Raw genomic sequence first — 15,395 nt, forward strand, 5'->3', positions numbered from 1 at the left:
TGTAATTATATTAATATGTAATATATACACATTACTTTAATGTGTAATATTAATATGTGATATATATTACTATAATATGTAATAATAATATGTAATACATATGTTAGTTTACTACGTAATAACATTGAAATGTATTTTTTATGTTATTTAAATATGTAATAATATTAATGAGTAATATATGTTACTTATTAATATTACATATTTAAATAACAAACATTACATAGTAATATTATTACATATTAAAGTAACATCAATATTACATATTCAGATTATTACATATTAGAGTAATATATGTTATTAAAGTAACATATATTACTCTAAAATGTAATAATCTGAATATCTAATATTGATGTTACTTTAATATGTAATATTACTATGTAATGTTTGTTATTTAAATATGTAATAATATTAATAAGTAACATATATTACTCTAATATGTAACAATATGAATATGTAATATTGATGTTACTTTAATATGTTATATTACTATGTAATGTTTGTTATTTAAATATGTAATAATATTAATATGTAATATATATATATATATATATATATATATACACATAGTCACTTTAATGTGTAATAATATTAATATGTAATATATGTTACTTTAATATGGAATAATATTCATATGTAATACCGTATTTGCTCGATTATAAGACAAGGTTTTTTCCAGAAAAATACCCCTCGTCTTATAATCGAGGTCGTCTTCTAATCAGACCCTCATTCAAATAGGGGGGTATAAGGCATTTCTGGGGGCAGAGTGGCAAGCCTGGGGGCAGATGTGCATAACTGGGGGGGGCAGGTTGGCAAATAAAAGGAAATAAAAAATATATATTTTTCTCAATCATAGCTTTTATTAAATATGAAAAAATAGTTTACATTAATTAATATTTACTAGTAAAACGTTTTTGCTATAGGGTAGTCTTATATTCAGGCTTTTTGTTTTTTTTCCTAAATTAATATTTTGATTTTGGGGGGTCGTCTTATAATCAGGGTCGTCTTATAATCGAACAAATACGGTATATTGGTTACTTTAATATGTAATAATATTAATATGTAATATTGTTATTTAAATATGTTATATATATATCTACCTATATGAATGTATGTGCTGTATATCTATGTGTTTATCTATAGTCCTCCCCTCATACTCACCTTCCTGGGCCGTGTTCAGCTGCACCATGCAAATCATCAGAAGGATTAGAAGTGGTCGGCCCCACAGAGGGCCGGTGGCTGCTCCAAGGACCATTCCGAGAAAGGATCACCCAGGGCAGTTGGGCACGTAGCTGTGAGTGATGGGTGTTATCACAGACCCATTGCCCTCTCTCTCTCAATACTTTCTGTGCCCAATCGCCGGATCAGTGGATAATGTTTCAGAACCGACCCAGTTCCTCCAAAGGAAGGGTCCCTCAGCGACTCACGGACTGCGGTTACTTCGCCGAAGGCCGAGGCACAGAGTCCAAACCTCTGTTTGTTCGCGAGGCCCCAGCGGCCGTTCCCCTGATAAGCTTTGGGAAAGTATTGATCAGGAAAAGAATGTCACAGAAAACACAGAATCAGCGCATCCCCCATCCAAAAAACACAGGACGTCCAACGGGCTCACAGGGGCAACTGCAAGGGTTTTACCCCGGTCTCGGGGTGAACGGGCAGATTCTCAGGGTTTTAACCCCAGTCTCGGGGTGAACGGGCAGATTCTCAGGGTTTTAACCCCAGTCTCGGGGTGAACGGGCAGATTCTCAGGGTTTTTGCCCCAGTCTCGGGGTGAACAGGCAGGTTCTCAAGGTTTTTGCCCCAGTCTCGGGTGAATGGGCAGATTTTGCGTGTTTCATCTTTTTTTCAGGACCCAGATGGGATTTCTTCTGAAACCACAGGAGCCCCAAAACGTAACGATACCCCACGTCCCTCCCTTACGTTTTACCCCATCGCATGCAGAGCGATTGGGGGGAATCTCTCAGCGGTGATGTCACCGCAACATCAGAAGATTAAAGCGATCAGTAGGAGAACCGGCTGCAGCTCGGCCCCTCTCTGTATCAGAGGGTTGGCGGTCTGTAACTCGCTGCGGGGTTCTGTTTAGGCTTTCAGGGGATTTATGAGCCTCCCCTGCAAACACAATGAACGTCTCCAGGGGTTAATCTTCTGATTAATGGTAAACCTGCAGTATCGTATCGCAACAAATGCGACGGGCGCGGAACGCTTCATCTGCTACCAGAGCGGATGATTGGCTGGAATTCTATTAGCGATCCACGGGTGAAATGTGCTCTGCGCTGCGCATGTTCTGGACCCGTATGAATTAACCATTCACAACAATAAACAGTCTTTACTGGAAACCAGTTTAACATAAGGAGTCCATCAAGGAATTAATCCATAAGACCAATCACTAAGGACAGGCACATCAGTGAATTATAAGGGGCCACCTTCAACACCAGAAAGGGTGGTAGATAAGTGGAGCAGCCTCCCAGCAGAAGTGGTAGAGGGTAATACAGTGAGGGTGTTAAATATGCATGGGGTAGGCATATGGTCTGTACAGCAGGAGAAACGGGTGAATAGATGGGGTCAGACAGCACGTACCCCCCCCCATGATTAAATGCCAACGTTTTTCTGGAAAGACTGAAAAGGCACGTTTTGCCTCTTGGGTCCCGGAAGCGACTGCAGCAGCTGCCAACGGCAGTCATTAGCGGGATCGTTACACAGATGGGCGGGGCGTCGGGAAACAGCAGCCAATCAAAAGCTGCGTCTATGTAAACCTCAGATTAGGAGAGGATAGAAACAGAACAAGTTTAACGTCATTCCCGCCTATCGCATTTACCCCGAATCACTGCGTCCCGTGCAATAACGTAACGGGTAAAGGGGGGATCCCTGCCTTCCCCTTCCCGGTAACGGGCTTTGATCCCGAACCTATGCAGGGATTCAAGCCGGGCGAGGGGGTCTTTCACCTGAATGGGGTCTTTGCTAGGGTCGGGTAGAAGGTGGGCAAGAAGGAACCCCATGTCTTTAAACTCCCAAAAGGGAGCCTTGGGCGCCGGGCACGTGACTTTATAAAACTCCGCAGATTGGCCGGCGAGCGAGGAAATCGTCTAAGCTCCGCCTCCTCTATAGGGGCATTCACTGGAATGTATATACGTTATATGATCTCGTTACCATAAAACCATCTTTTACTCAACCAGAAGGAACATTTTATTCAAACAGTAACCTTATTATTAACAAACAAACGTCCTGAGGAAAGAAAGTGAAAACATGAGGAGCATCGGGGGTCTGGGGCTGTCTCGGGGTCCGCTGCTCTCCTGTGTTGCGGTCTCCAGCTGACGAGAGACTGTCTTGGGGTCTCGGGGGACTGTCTCACGGTCCCCGGATCTGTGGTGGGGCTGCCTCGCGGTCTCAGGCTGACACGTGGCTGTCTCGGGGTCTCAGGCTGTCGTGTGGGGCTGTCTCACGGCCCCGGTTGTCATTTCTGCTGTAGAAAGCCGTGTATTTGGTAATGCGAGAGCAGCTCCGGGACCTCCGCAAACTGCTCCCCGCACTCCACGCACGAGAACTTCTTCTTGCTGTGGATCTTCCGGTGGCGACAGAGGACGGAGGAATCGCTGAAGGTCTTCCCGCAGTCTCTGCACTGGAAGGGCCGCTCGCCCGTGTGAGTGCGGAGATGCCTGCGCAGCTGCGCCGCTTCCTTAAACCCTTTACCGCACTCAGTGCAGACGAACGGTCTCTCCAGCATGTGCACGCGCCGGTGCTTGCGCAGCTGATCCTTGCGTGTGAACCGCTTTCTGCACAGGGGGCAAATATAGACGCTCTCTCCGGAGGGCGCTCTCTCCCCGATGTGAGTCCTCATGTGCATCAGTATCTGCTCTCTCGCGGCGAACACCTCCTCGCAGTCAGTGCATTTATACAGCAGCTTGTTTTGTAAGCCGGTTTTCTCACTCACGGTCACGCTAGGTAATTCCCCCCCAGTGGGCGCTAGGCTTGAGTCCTGCGACTCCTCTGGGAAGCCTTCGCTGCGCTGGTGAGATGCCTGTAACGAGGCGCAGAGAGTCGCAGGCTGACCCTCGGGGCATTTCACTGCACTCTTCCTGCGGACCCGGCCGGTGTTACCCCCCCGGAGACGTTGGGGTAATTCCTCCCCGCTCTCTCTCTCCGTATCTAGAGTCTCCTCTTTGTCGTTTGCTTTCGGCTCAGCCGCTGCCGGGGCCCCCTGTAGAAAGCAGACCGTGTTTGGTAAAGTTTTCCCCCGGCGCTGGGGCTTTGATCCGCGAGTCTCTTCTGCGAGCGTCATGCGCTGGGGCTCCGCACTCGGTAAGGACGGGCTGTCGGCTCCAAGTTGCTGCTCCGGACGGGCCCCTCGGCCAATCGCCGGCTCTGCCTGTTCTGAGGAACGTTCTGTGCGCCCCGGGAGGCGCTCGCCGGAGCCGCTGATCAGGGCCGCCTCTGCGCCGTGCACTTTGTAATGGCGCTGGAGCACGGACGAGTGGCTGAAGCATTTGCCGCAGGTGCTGCACGGGAAGGGCCGCTCGCCCGTGTGAGTGCGGAGATGCCTGCGCAGCTGCCCCGCTTCCTTAAACCCTTTCCCGCACTCGGTGCAGACGAACGGTCTCTCCACCATGTGCACGCGCCGGTGCTTGCGCAGCTGCTCCTTGCGTAAGAACGGCTTCTTGCACTGGGGGCAAATATAGAAGGTCTCTCCGGAGGGCGCTCTCTCCCCGGTGTGACTCCTCATGTGCATCAGTATCTGCTCTCTCGAGGTGAACAGCTCCCCGCAGTCAGTGCATTTATAGAGCATCTCGTTAGGGCGTTTAGAGCTGGTTTTCTCACCAGCTGATTCCTTCCCAGTGGGCGCTGGGCTTGAGTACAGTGAAGAAGCGCACTCACCACTCACACTCCCCAGAGTCTGCTGTGCAGCATTTACCTCCAAGCATTCGCTGCGCTCTTGACTGATGTGCTGTCTACTGGCTGGGTGGGCATCCTGGTGAGACGCCGGTAGCAATAAGCAGAGGGTCCTGGACTGACCTCCTAGCTCGGGGCATCTGAGTGCATTCTGCCCACGACCGGTGTTACCCCCCCGGAGATGTGGGGGTAATTCCTCCCCGCACTCGATCTCTGTATCTATAGTCTCCTTGTGACCCTCAGGCTGTGGGGCGTCGTTGCTGGCAGGCGGCTTTGCCGCTTCGTGGGCCCAGAAATGCTGCATCAGCGCCCTCCACAGGCCGAAGGTCTCCCCACAGTCAGTGCAGATGTAATGCTTCTCCCTAGAGCCCCTCCTCCTCTTCCAGGGCGCTTCCTGCGACACTTTAGGGGTTAATCTCACATACCCCTTGAGTGGAGGCCTCGGCGGGGCCCTGACACGCAGGCTTGCGTCTTCGGCGGCTTTCGGGGTTTCACCGGCACGAGTCGGGGGGCCTCTAGAGCCTTTTGAAGGCTGATGTCTGGAGAGACCTGTAAGGAGTGAAACAAGAGCGTTACTGTCCGATGCATGTACATGCCAAGCCACCCGTGTCACGACGGGAATTACAAGCCCACACGGGCAAGACTCACCTGGGAGCACATTTAGAATTAAGGAAGCCTTCAGTTATGGCCGTTGGGGGTCTTTTAATAACTTAAATGCACGGTCCGGGCAATGACCACCCAGCTGACCCGGCATACACAGCACCCGCCGACACCACAAAGAAACAACGCTAAATACTTTTACTGAGAGGGTGGTGGATATGTGGAACAGCCTCCCAGCAGAAGTGGTAGAGGGTAATAAACATGCATACGGCTCCTGAATCTAAGACGAGACCAACGACTGATTAAGGTTTGAGTCTTTACAGCAGGGGAAACGGGCGACTAGCCAGGGGCCGGATGGGGCCGATCTGCTGGCGGGTTCCTGTTATGTTATCGCGCAGTTACTGCAGGAGCTTCGCTGTCTGATGGGGGGGAACGGCGTCCGTCTCACCTGCTACCGGAGCTCCGGGGAGCCCCTGACACGGCCGCTCCGGGGGGCCCTCAGCAGGCGGCCGCTCCGGGGGGCCCTCAGCAGGCGGCCGCTCCGGGGGGCCCTCAGCAGGCGGCCGCTCCGGGGGGCCCTCAGCACACGGATGCTCTTCATTCCTGATCTTCCAGATGATCTCTGGCTTCACTGCGGCCGGATCTGGAAAGGGGCGCAGAGGGGGGTTGGTGAGCGGGGGATGGGATGCAGTGAATATTATTTGGGGGAGTCTGACAGGCGCATCCAACAGCCAATCAGCTTCCTAACGACTGCACTGATGGCGCCGGCTTGTTATGCGCTCCTGGTAGCTGCGCCCGACACGCATTTAGCGCCTCTTTCTTTTGTTACAGGTGGGGGCGCCACATCACCACCTGTCACATGACCCACCACCGTCTGTCACATGACCCCGCAACCCTCTTACCCAGAGAACGCAGGATCTGGTCGTTCTCCAGCATCACCTCCTTGTACAGATCTCGCTGCCATTCCTCCAGCATCGCCCACTCGCCCTCCGAGAAATACACGGCCACGTCCTCGAACGCCACGGGAGCCTAGAGCAAGAGGACCAATCAATGACCCCCCAGAGTCTAACGCTAACTCCTGCCAAGCAATCACCGGCGATCCCTTCCCCCATCCCACCAGCCAATCACCCTGACCGGCGATCTCTGTGTGTGTGTGTGTGTGTTGGGTAGAGGTGTAATGTGCTGCAGGCTGGGTGTATCGGGTAGACGTGTAATGTGCTGCAGGCTGTGTGTATCGGGTAGAGGTGTAATGTGCTGCAGGCTGCGTGTATCGGGTAGAGGTGTAATGTGCTGCAGGCTGCGTGTATCGGGTAGAGGTGTAATGTGCTGCAGGCTGCGTGTATCGGGTAGACGTGTAATGTGCTGCAGGCTGCGTGTATCGGGTAGAGGTGTAATGTGCTGCAGGCTGCGTGTATCGGGTAGAGGTGTAATGTGCTGCAGGCTGCGTGTATCGGGTAGAGGTGTAATGTGCTGCAGGCTGCGTGTGTCGGGTAGAGGTGTAATGTGCTGCAGGCTGCGTGTGTCGGGTAGAGGTGTAATGTGCTGCAGGCTGTGTGTGTTGGGTAGAGGTGTAATGTGCTGCAGGCTGCGTGTGTCGGGTAGAGGTGTAATGTGCCGCAGGCTGCGTGTATCGGGTAGAGGTGTAATGCACTGCAGGCTGTGTGTGTGTCGGGTAGAGGTGTAATGTGCTGCAGGCTGCGTGTGTCGGGTAGAGGTGTAATGTGCTGCAGGCTGTGTGTGTTGGGTAGAGGTGTAATGTGCTGCAGGCTGTGTGTGTTGGGTAGAGGTGTAATGTGCTGCAGGCTGTGTGTGTGTTGGATAGAGGTGTAATGTGCTGCAGGCTGGGTGTGTCGGGTAGACGTGTAATGTGCTGCAGGCTGCGTGTATCGGGTAGAGGTGTAATGTGCTGCAGGCTGGGTGTATCGGGTAGAGGTGTAATGTGCTGCAGGCTGCGTGTATCGGGTAGAGGTGTAATGTGCTGCAGGCTGGGTGTATCGGGTAGAGGTGTAATGTGCTGCAGGCTGTGTGTGTCGGGTAGAGGTGTAATGTGCTGCAGGCTGGGTGTATCGGGTAAGGGTGTAATGTGCTGCAGGCTGGGTGTATCGGGTAGAGGTGTAATGTGCTGCAGGCTGGGTGTATCGGGTAAGGGTGTAATGTGCTGCAGGCTGTGTGTGTGTCGGGTAGAGGTGTAATGTGCTGCAGGCTGGGTGTGTGTCGGGTAAGGGTGTAATGTGCTGCAGGCTGGGTGTATCGGGTAGAGGTGTAATGTGCTGCAGGCTGCGTGTATCGGGTAGAGGTGTAATGTGCTGCAGGCTGTGTGTGTGTCGGGTAAGGGTGTAATGTGCTGCAGGCTGGGTGTATCGGGTAGAGGTGTAATGTGCTGCAGGCTGGGTGTATCGGGTAGAGGTGTAATGTGCTGCAGGCTGTGTGTGTGTCGGGTAAGGGTGTAATGTGCTGCAGGCTGCGTGTATCGGGTAGAGGTGTAATGCACTGCAGGCTGTGTGTGTGTCGGGTAGACGTGTAATGTGCTGCAGGCTGGGTGTATCGGGTAGAGGTGTAATGTGCTGCAGGCTGCGTGTGTCGGGTAGAGGTGTAATGTGCTGCAGGCTGTGTGTGTTGGGTAGAGGTGTAATGTGCTGCAGGCTGTGTGTGTTGGGTAGAGGTGTAATGTGCTGCAGGCTGTGTGTGTTGGGTAGAGGTGTAATGTGCTGCAGGCTGTGTGTGTGTTGGATAGAGGTGTAATGTGCTGCAGGCTGCGTGTATCGGGTAGAGGTGTAATGTGCTGCAGGCTGCGTGTGTCGGGTAGAGGTGTAATGTGCTGCAGGCTGCGTGTGTCGGGTAGAGGTGTAATGTGCTGCAGGCTGGGTGTATCGGGTAAGGGTGTAATGTGCTGCAGGCTGGGTGTATCGGGTAGAGGTGTAATGTGCTGCAGGCTGGGTGTATCGGGTAAGGGTGTAATGTGCTGCAGGCTGTGTGTGTGTCGGGTAGAGGTGTAATGTGCTGCAGGCTGGGTGTGTGTCGGGTAAGGGTGTAATGTGCTGCAGGCTGTGTGTGTGTCGGGTAAGGGTGTAATGTGCTGCAGGCTGGGTGTGTCGGGTAAGGGTGTAATGTGCTGCAGGCTGGGTGTATCGGGTAGAGGTGTAATGTGCTGCAGGCTGTGTGTGTCGGGTAAGGGTGTAATGTGCTGCAGGCTGCGTGTATCGGGTAGACGTGTAATGTGCTGCAGGCTGGGTGTATCGGGTAGAGGTGTAATGTGCTGCAGGCTGTGTGTGTTTCGGGTAAGGGTGTAATGTGCTGCAGGCTGGGTGTATCGGGTAGAGGTGTAATGTGCTGCAGGCTGGGTGTATCGGGTAGAGGTGTAATGTGCTGCAGGCTGTGTGTGTGTCGGGTAAGGGTGTAATGTGCTGCAGGCTGCGTGTATCGGGTAGAGGTGTAATGTGCTGCAGGCTGCGTGTATCGGGTAGAGGTGTAATGTGCTGCAGGCTGCGTGTATCGGGTAGAGGTGTAATGTGCTGCAGGCTGCGTGTGTCGGGTAGAGGTGTAATGTGCTGCAGGCTGCGTGTATCGGGTAGACGTGTAATGTGCTGCAGGCTGTGTGTGTCGGGTAGAGGTGTAATGTGCTGCAGGCTGCGTGTATCGGGTAGACGTGTAATGTGCTGCAGGCTGCGTGTATCGGGTAGACGTGTAATGTGCTGCAGGCTGCGTGTATCGGGTAGAGGTGTAATGTGCTGCAGGCTGCGTGTATCGGGTAGAGGTGTAATGTGCTGCAGGCTGGGTGTATCGGGTAGAGGTGTAATGTGCTGCAGGCTGCGTGTGTCGGGTAGAGGTGTAATGTGCTGCAGGCTGGGTGTATCGGGTAGAGGTGTAATGTGCTGCAGGCTGCGTGTATCGGGTAGAGGTGTAATGTGCTGCAGGCTGGGTGTATCGGGTAGAGGTGTAATGTGCTGCAGGCTGCGTGTATCGGGTAGAGGTGTAATGTGCTGCAGGCTGTGTGTGTTTCGGGTAGAGGTGTAATGTGCTGCAGGCTGGGTGTATCGGGTAAGGGTGTAATGTGCTGCAGGCTGGGTGTATCGGGTAGAGGTGTAATGTGCTGCAGGCTGCGTGTGTCGGGTAGAGGTGTAATGTGCTGCAGGCTGGGTGTATCGGGTAGAGGTGTAATGTGCTGCAGGCTGGGTGTATCGGGTAGAGGTGTAATGTGCTGCAGGCTGCGTGTATCGGGTAGACGTGTAATGTGCTGCAGGCTGCGTGTATCGGGTAGAGGTGTAATGTGCTGCAGGCTGGGTGTATCGGGTAAGGGTGTAATGTGCTGCAGGCTGGGTGTATCGGGTAGAGGTGTAATGTGCTGCAGGCTGCGTGTGTCGGGTAGAGGTGTAATGTGCTGCAGGCTGCGTGTGTCGGGTAGAGGTGTAATGTGCTGCAGGCTGCGTGTATCGGGTAGAGGTGTAATGTGCTGCAGGCTGCGTGTATCGGGTAGAGGTGTAATGTGCTGCAGGCTGCGTGTATCGGGTAGAGGTGTAATGTGCTGCAGGCTGGGTGTATCGGGTAGAGGTGTAATGTGCTGCAGGCTGCGTGTATCGGGTAGAGGTGTAATGTGCTGCAGGCTGCGTGTATCGGGTAGACGTGTAATGTGCTGCAGGCTGCGTGTATCGGGTAGAGGTGTAATGTGCTGCAGGCTGGGTGTATCGGGTAGAGGTGTAATGTGCTGCAGGCTGCGTGTATCGGGTAGAGGTGTAATGTGCTGCAGGCTGCGTGTATCGGGTAGAGGTGTAATGTGCTGCAGGCTGGGTGTATCGGGTAGAGGTGTAATGTGCTGCAGGCTGCGTGTATCGGGTAGACGTGTAATGTGCTGCAGGCTGCGTGTATCGGGTAGAGGTGTAATGTGCTGCAGGCTGGGTGTATCGGGTAGAGGTGTAATGTGCTGCAGGCTGGGTGTATCGGGTAGAGGTGTAATGTGCTGCAGGCTGCGTGTATCGGGTAGAGGTGTAATGTGCTGCAGGCTGTGTGTGTTTCGGGTAGAGGTGTAATGTGCTGCAGGCTGGGTGTATCGGGTAGAGGTGTAATGTGCTGTAGGATGTCTGTCAGATTCGGTGGTAATGTGCTGCAGGCTGGGTGTATCGGGTAAGGGTGTAATGTGCTGCAGGCTGGGTGTATCGGGTAGAGGTGTAATGTGCTGCAGACTGGTTGTATCTGGCAGAGGTGCAATGTGCTGCAGGCATGCCCCATGCCGGTGATTGCGCCCCTCCTGATCTCTCACCCCCGGGGTCTCCATGGTCCCGGCTGACGGGTCTCTCTGAGGAATTCAATGTAAATGCCGCGATGGTCGATGGGAAAGCCGAGACTACGCCCACTTCCTGGCAGCTCAGACCATTTCCTCCCCCCTCTCCCTCGGAACCTTCGCGTCGGGCTGCTGGGGAAGCAACTGCTGCTGACCCGGAATGCGGAAGTGAGCAGCTTTTCGAGGATGTTGAGTTCGGCGGCCGAGGGGCTTCTCCGGCAGGCCCGGGAGCTGGCCGATGCCGAGCTGCTCCGGTTCTGCAGTCAGGCTGTGGCCCCTGAGCTGGGCTCCGCCACACTGGACTCCCTGCGGAGGCTGTACCTGATTCTTGCCTCCAGCACGAAGGGCAGGAAGCTGGAGCCGGCCTTCCTGGGGCAGTTACAGGAGATCCTGAGCTCGCCGGGGGCCCCGGGGCAGATCCAGGCATTGTGTGCGGCCATCCTGTGTGACCTGGCCCCGTGTCCCCACCTCAGCCTCTCCTGGGAGGACAGGAAGCCCACTGGCATGGGGGCCTCGGTGATGCTGGCCCAGGGCAACCTGGCGGAAGTGGCCTCTGCCGGGCAGCGCCTGTGCCACGCCATGGAAGCTCGGCCCCCCGAGGGCCACAGTCTAAGACCTCTCCTCCCACTCCTATTGAGAGCCGCCAGCGTCCAGCCCGACAGCCTGGAGGAAGATCAGGTTAACGTGGTGAATAAGAAGCTTGCTGATTGGCTGCGATACACCAGCGTGCACCAAGCTGTGTCCCAGGCATCGGGGGGGTTCTTCTCCGGCTCCCGCACCAAACAACCAGGGCTGGTCACCGAGGTGGATGGCACGGTGGCCACGGACTTCTTCACGGTGCTGAGCTGCAGTCAGCATTACACCGAGGAGCAGTGGCTGAACGTGTACGGCTTCTCCGTGCTGCGGAGCTGGCTGCTGCATTACGGCACCGCCACGTCGGCCGCCTGCTCCGACGACAGGTCTGAGGTCGACGGCTCCGTGATCTCCATGGTCTCTGCCTCCTCTACGTCCAGCCGCTTGCTCCCTCCACGAGAGAGGCTCCGAGAGAAGGCGTTTGAATACTGCCTGCGGCTGGTGGAGCAGAGCAACCGGAAGCCCCTCAAAAAGAGAGACGCGGATCTGCAGAAAGCCTGCCTGGTGGAAGCCGTGACCTTAATGGACGTCATGTGTAAGCAGGACGTGACCTACATGTACCGCACCCTCCCCCTCCTGAAGATCCTGCACGGACGGCTCTGCGCGGACCCCTCTCTGGCCAGCGCTCTGCTTCCCGTCGCTCAGTTCTTCCTGAATCACAGCGAAGCGGCTGCCGTGGACTCAGAAGCCGTGTACAGACACTTATTCTCCAAGGTCCCGGCTGAGCTCTTTCACCGCCCGCTCTTTGCTTTTCAGTTTGTCCGGTTCTGCCGCGATAACCGCTGCTTCCTGGCAGAGAACGTCGATGCGTTTAGAGAGAGCTTTCCCGGCCTCCTGAAGTTTGTGGCGTGGAACGGCCCTCCTCTCGTCTCGGAGTTCGTGGCGTTGCTTCCGTCTCTCGTCGTCTCGGATTCCGCTGTTGAGATGCTTCATTGTCTGCTTGACCTGCCGTGCCTCGCGGGCGCGTTGGAGATCCAGCGCAGCTCTGCCTCGCCATCGGAGAAATGCATTGTGGATCCCAGCGTGGCCCCCCATAGCTCTGCAGAGGCCTCCCGTCACCCAGCCTACAAAGGGATGTTCCAGTACCTCCTGCGGAACGAGGCCTGGTCGAGGCCACCGCCGGAAGGCTTCTCTCGCTTACGGAAGGTCTTGGCTGATACGTGCGCGTCTGCTCGTGTCCGGCAGTGCGTGCAGATCGTGCCGTGTCTCCTCCGGCAGTACGCCCGCACCGTAATGACGTTTGCCGACGGGCCTCTGATAAATACGTTGGTTCTGACGTTTCTGCAACGCAGCGGGGACCTCTACGAGTCGGCCGAGTTCCAGGCCCAGGTTCAGCGGCTCCTGAGCTCTTACGTTCCTCGCCTCTGCCGCTCGCATCCTTCTGTGGTTGTGGAACTTTCCCGGGAGCTGCTGGAGTTCGTTGGGACGGTCAGCCACGTCCAGAGCAAGGAGCCCTTCTTCACGCACGTGGTGTGGGCCATCGGCGAGTATCTGTCTGTCTCCTATGACAGGCGCTGCACCGTGGAGCAGGTCAACAGGTTCTTCGAGGTTCTGGAAGCTTTGCTTTTCGAGATCACGCAAGTTCGTGGGATGGGGGCCGCTCCTGTGGCCTCCCCACGTATTATCACCACGCTTATGACAACGCTTGCTAAGCTGGCATCCCGGAGCCAGGACCTGATCCCCAGGGTGTCTCTATACCTGACCAAGATGTGCTCCTGTTTGCAGAGCTCAGCCATGATCTCTGCATATGGAGAAGAAGACAGCGAGCAGATCCTTGTCCGCGCCACGGAGCTCCTGAGGCTTCTCAAAGTGCCGAGCGTGGCCCAGTTTGTGCTGACGCCCTCCCCGGATGTGAGGCGTGCCAGCTATCACCGCAACGTGTGCTCCTCTCTGCCGCTCGCGCTGCGCGCCACCAGCCGCCTCCTGCAGAAAGACGAGTGAGCCGGGCTATGCTGGAGGAGGGAGCGGCCAGTGAGTTGCTCCCTGCGGGGTATTTCCAGCTGGCTGCTAGGCACAATCTATTTTTAGAATGGTTTCTGTGAGGGTCTCTCTGCACAGACGTGGGTTACTGCTATAAATGTAATCATACAGGTGACGTGAAGGGTTAATGTCTATAGATGGCTGCCGGTGCCATGCATGCCCTGTTCTCCGCTAGGTGGCAGTATTACCACGCGAGTCTTGTGCTGGGGGCCCCAGATGTTGATTGCTGTGTAAAGCCTGTGGGGCCCCATTCTCAGCCCTGATAATGCCTCGTACGGCGCCCCCTTTCCTGCTGCCCCCTATATGAATATATATATATGTGTGTGTGTATATATATATATATATGTGTATATATATATCTCATGGAAAACATTCAATAAGGGATTTAATCTGCAAGTATCAGACTACGGCAGTGTGCTGCGCATGTCTGCTAAATAAATACCCTCTGTGGGGGTCCTCGGGATATCGATGTATTTCCACGGACATGTTACTCGGTTTATAGCAACCGATACCCCCCCTTTGCGCGCCCCCCACCAGCCTCCCTCTAGAAGCCTCTGAGTACACCTAATGTGCCCGCGGGTCTGAACAGAACGTATCTCCTGCACTGAAGATACTTGGGGGGCAGCGGCAGATGTGTGTGGGGGAAGGGCAGATGTATGGGGGGCGGACAGCGGCAGAGATGGAGGGGGGGATTCTGCAGAAGGGACGTCCGCGCCAAGCAATGCATTAAAGCGCGTGTCGGACAACCAGGGCCGTGAACGTTTACGGGATCTCTGCACCTCACAGCGATGTGTATTTAGTTACATTACTGCTACCCCAAAGAGGTGACGTCTATAAAGTGCAGAGTATCTCTCACTAACGCTCTCGCCGCGTCACTCGGAGCAGGTCTCTGGACGCGAGCATCCGACGGCATTAATTATAAAGGGAACGCAATAAAAATTCTCAAATAAAAGATGTCTGATTGTGTGAGGTTTCTCCGCTGCAGCCCGTGGACGGTCTCCTCCCGTCTCCGGTACCCCGCTGTGGGAGCCGCGCATGCTCCCGCCTCCCATGGAGATTCCGGCGGTCTCTTTCTCTTCGTCTACCCCCCCCGTTAGATAATTATGCCATTGGGTCATTTACCCTCCCCGCAGAGTAACCCGCTAATTGCGGCTCGGACTCTCCATGACGTCATTCGGGCCCTTACTCCGATGTCCGAGCGAACGGCTGGCGTGCCCGCTGAGACAGGGCGGGGGCCGTAGCCTTTTAACCATGCCGATAAGTCACCATTGCGGCTGGCATCGGACCCCCTAAAGTTAGCAATGTGGGGTCTCCTCGCCGCTCAGAGGGACGTTTAACCTCTTAAAACGCTTTCATTAAGTTCTGTCCCTTTAAGTAGGCTTTTATGGCCCCACCCAGTTCCCGCCTCTATTCACGCCCCCCCCCCTCCGGGCACAGGTGTAAAGAAGAGTAATAACGAAGCCGGGAGCTGAGCCTGCAGCCGATGTGCGGTACAACGGGGGCGACCCGCCAATCTCCATTTACAGAGCCTTTAGGCCAAAAAAAAGCGCATTCGGTCAATTCGAAAACACAAATTATTATCGTTAGTGATTATTATTACCGCCAATATTTTACTTATTATTACCATCCATATTATTATTACCGGCCATGTCGTTATTGGGTTATTGCTTAATATGGATATACTTTCTTATGGCTATTGATTTATTAATAAAGCCCCCACCTCCCTTAATATTATTATTATTAATAAAGCCCCCACCCCCTTAATATTATTATTAGATTATAGATAAAGCCCCCACCCCGTTTACTGTTATTGCTGGAGTAATACTACCCATCCCTTCATTACTCTGTAGTTATTGCTCCTGATTTAACCTCTGACTACAACTCCCAGGAGGCAGTGCGGTCGCGCGTGACATCCGTTTCCGATGTGAAGGCCGCGGGGACTGCTGGGAGTTCCGTGCGTGCAGCGGAAGTTGGTCAGTAGAAGGAGCGGGACTCCCGATCCTAGCATGCTTAGTGGCTGCTGTTCGCG

The 15,395-nt window shown here is 54.0% G+C and overlaps 1 pseudogene; it reads left to right on the top strand.

The window, feature by feature from the left end:
* The first annotated feature begins 10,939 nt into the window (after positions 1-10,939).
* Positions 10,940-13,327, top strand: LOC149274297 (AP-5 complex subunit zeta-1 pseudogene; annotated as a pseudogene).
* The last annotated feature ends 2,068 nt before the right edge of the window (positions 13,328-15,395 follow it).

The sequence above is a fragment of the Sceloporus occidentalis genome, unplaced genomic scaffold (genome assembly GCF_023333645.1).
Source record: "Sceloporus occidentalis isolate IW3139 unplaced genomic scaffold, rSceOcc1.0.p SCAF_337, whole genome shotgun sequence".
NCBI lineage: Eukaryota > Metazoa > Chordata > Lepidosauria > Squamata > Phrynosomatidae > Sceloporus > Sceloporus occidentalis.